Source organism: Octopus bimaculoides, chromosome 10 (assembly GCF_001194135.2).
Source record: "Octopus bimaculoides isolate UCB-OBI-ISO-001 chromosome 10, ASM119413v2, whole genome shotgun sequence".
NCBI lineage: Eukaryota > Metazoa > Mollusca > Cephalopoda > Octopoda > Octopodidae > Octopus > Octopus bimaculoides.
In genome coordinates this window covers 91710279-91714277 of record NC_068990.1, presented here as the reverse complement: position 1 = coordinate 91714277, position 3999 = coordinate 91710279, and the positions used below count along the sequence as shown (strand labels likewise).

Sequence of the window (3999 nt, the reverse complement as noted above, 5' to 3'; positions counted from 1 at the left end):
TAGATAGATAGATAGATAGATAGATAGATAGATAGATTAAAATTGTTCTTAAGGAAGTAGAACAGCATTGTTGAAGTCTGCTGGCTGTATGTGTGGTCTATAAAATGGCCAAGATTTTATCTGCGACAAGTAATCAACGAACAGGAAAGGACAATAAAGAACCACAGAAACTTGTCTAAAGGGAGGCTGGACTATCAGAAAAGATTTGATGGTATATCAACCCCAGAGGTAGATTATCAAAGTTGTAAGATTAGTTCAAGTTATACAATTATTAGCAGATTCTTCCAAAACACCCAAAAGCAAAATCTAGTATCATACAATAGCAAAATCAAAAAGGCATTGTGCAGGGAGGTAGTTTATCAACACTGCGCTTTGTCTTCTTTTAAGTTCGTTGTCACACCAAGTCACATAATTTATATACAAATGGATACTTTAAATCCAGAAATACCTTTCATTCTTTCTTTGCAGACAATCTGAAGCTCCATGGGCCAAATATCAACTATATCAAATATTAACGATAGAAAAAAAAGAAGGAAAGAACAGTTGAATCTCATACAGCATTTCACAAACACTGGAATGAAATTTTGGTTGTCCAGATGTGAATTTTATACAAGACGAATAATAAGGTGTGTTTTCGTGCAATAAACGAGAACGATTAGTCATAACATCTTTACATGCAAGTGACAGCAAAAATATCGCTATGTCTTTGTTATTTGATAAAAGTATGGGGAAAAAAAAGATATCTGTAGACAGTAGATTGGATGTTTAAAACACAGACTTGAAATATCAGCTCTATACTAATATAGTATACGAATATACTATGTAGACGTGCATGGCTTAGTGGTTAGGTGCTGCATTCATGGTCGTGGGATGATGGTTTCGATTTCTTTACCGGTTGATGCGTTGTGTTCTTGAACAAAATATTACATTGCCAGCTCATTCAGTTGGCAAAAACGTGTAACTGTACGACAAACCGGGGTTCTGTCCAGATGAGGAATACATACGCCAGAGAAGCCAAGGAAACCGGTCTTAAGAACTCTGGCTCGGGATGGACATTTGATGTTCTCGTTTTCTTTGATACTAAAATACTAAGAAAATAAAAATATTGAAGAAATATGTATTAACCTATATGCGTCAAGGTGTAGCTGAACTTGGATTTCGAAGCGCTGTCGTTAATCACAGTTCTGTCATTCATATACTACAGATTTTTCACAATATCCGAGACAATAATAAAAAAACAACAACCTGTTAAACTGTCTTAAAATTTAAACTGTGACACCACAGCAAGACAGCTTCTCATTTTGTTTATAGTTCAAGAAAATAGAGAGAAGATAGAAAATGTTACATTTGTCCGTTTGTTATGCAAACAAAAGATACAGCAGAAGATGTGTTTGGGATTGGCTAAATGACAAAGGATTAAAGAGAGAGACAGATAAACTGTGATTATGGCTTTGTAAGAACAAACAGTTTGAACAAAACTTGATCAAGCAACATTAGACAAAAGCCAGTTAATACCGAGTTAGCGCCAGATATGTGACAAAAGGAGGCACAACTGTCAACTATATCGTTTGTTCATGTAGCATGATGACGTAAACCTGACTGTAAAAGATGACATGGCAGAGTATAGGAAATGGTGCACTGAGAGATCTGCTGGAAGTTTGGATTCAGAGTAAATAAAAATTTGTACTTTCTGAAGTCTGAAGCTGTTATTGCAAACGTCTGGTGAGAGATGGTAGCAAATTTACCAATGTAAACTAAACATGTAGTACAGCCACGGAGATCATGTATATATATATATATATGTATATACATAATTCTCTCTCTGTTTATTTCCTCGTGTTCCTTTCTGTTGAAGAGCGTAGGCTCGAAACGTGAAAGACTTTCTCACCTTCCCGAGCGTCAAACTAATACCTTCAGCGGGTCTGTCAGATAATTTTTCTAGGTCTTTTAAATATGTTATAAAATATTTTTGCCAGCGTTTCTTAAGTGTTTGCTAAATGCATGTTGAACATTTTCGGTCTGGTATTTGTGGTCCAACAATTTCCATAATCCGGCACGTTTTGAAGCTGCTGCCATTATTTGCCAATCTGCCGCTGGGGCGGTGCTGTTAGGCGCCAGACTTGTTTAGGTTTACATAGAAAAACGGAAAAAACTTTGGAAATATCATATTATTTCCTGTTTTATGCTTGATTCTACCATTTAGAACACAGTTACATGAAAACATAAGCATACAACACACTTGTGTCAAGAAGTATACTGTATGCTTATGTTTACGTATGAGATTTTAGTGGAGGTTGCTTAAAGGTCGGTTTCTGTAGTCCGGCAATGACCAAGTTTCAAGGTTGCCGAATTAAAGAGGTTCAACCTGTAAAACGGAAGTTTCGAATCCTGTCATTTCCTGCCATCATTAAGTTACACATTTCTGTTTCAATGGCGTCTCAGCTTCTTGAGTTGCTACGGCTTCCTATGCTTCTTCAATCATGTGATTGCTATTTTGAACAACCCTATACGTGGTGATTCATTCGCTCTACATACACCCCCTTCAAATGTTTCTACTTCTCTTAATACTGCAACTGCATTGATTCCAATGTTCAATTATATTTTAAACTAGTTCTTGATAAAACTGCTTTGTCATCGACTCGAACTGTTTGTTTTGTCTCAAGAATTCTTGTCGCTCTTCATACCGATGGATTCTTAGCGATTTAGCCCTGCAATCGAAAACAATCTTGCGATCCCTTTTAAGCTATCTCTACATATATTCTATGGAACTTAGAGCAAGCATTGAAAGTAACGACGTTTCATATATGAATAAGTTTATGTAAACAAACGAAGGAAGACAGAAAACTAGGCAATGGGTGCATATACAGATCTGAGGAGTTGTTGTTCCTTCTTTACCACTATATCCCACCTGTTAACTATCCACGAACACATTGCTTAAATAACCACGAAGTTTTATTAGTGATGTAACACTAATAGATAGAGCAATTTTACATGCTAAACACATTCCTGACACTTGGTACGTACATATTAATTGCTAGTAAGGCACACAGTATTTCGTTATGCAATCATAATATACAAAAAAAGTTTATTAAAAGCTTGTTAGTAAATACTGTGGTCTACGTTTTTGTGTTATCTGTGCGATTCAATCATTTTAAAGTTGTCTCTACAAATATTCTATAGAATATGTTATGGTTGCTAAACGAAATAGTGTCGCTACCAGCAATTAATACATACACACCATTAATATATACGTTAATATATACACAAATATATACACACCAGTTGTCAGGAATGTGTTTAATAAGCAAATTGCTATATCAAGTGGTGTTACAACGCTAAATTTTAGTGGTTACTTAAGCAATGTGATCATGGATGGTTAATGGAGGGATGCGGTGGTGATAAAGGAGCAGGAACTCCTGAGATATACATATACTTTACTTGTTTTTCTATTTTCGATCGCATTGTTTACATAGACGTATTCATGTACGAAACGCCGTACCTTTCAGTGGTGGCTCTAAATTCTGTGAAAAATCTGTAGAGATAACGTAAAAGTGATTGTATCGCATTGCTAACACAAAAAGTTGAATTCAGTATTGACTTATGAAGTTGAATTCAGTATTGACTTATGAACCTTTAATATACTTAGTAGAATATTGTGCTTGCTAAACGAAACATAGTGACCGTACTGGCGGTTAAAATCTTACGATCACGAGGGAAACACCCTAGCAACTAGGCGGATGTGCATGTGTATGTGTGTGTGTATACTTTTATCAATGAAGCTACAAAATACTTCAGAAATTCTGTATTTTTTTAGTATTCCCCGTTTGTATACATGCACGTGTGTGTGTATATATATATACACATACACATGCACATATACATTTATGCCTATTCGTACTTATACACATACATACATACATTATATGTGTGTATGTGTACATGTATATGTATATGTGTATAAATATATATATTTATTCACACATACGCATATATATGTAT

General features: G+C 35.2%; 1 long non-coding RNA gene across 1 annotated transcript in view; it reads left to right on the top strand.

The window, feature by feature from the left end:
• LOC106879027 (uncharacterized) overlaps positions 1-1124 on the top strand; it is a 4882-nt gene extending 3758 nt beyond the window's left edge. Inside the window, exon 2 of the long non-coding RNA XR_001410585.2 lies at positions 469-1124. This is a non-coding gene — a long non-coding RNA (uncharacterized LOC106879027). The remainder of the gene's footprint in view (positions 1-468) is intronic.
• The last annotated feature ends 2875 nt before the right edge of the window (positions 1125-3999 follow it).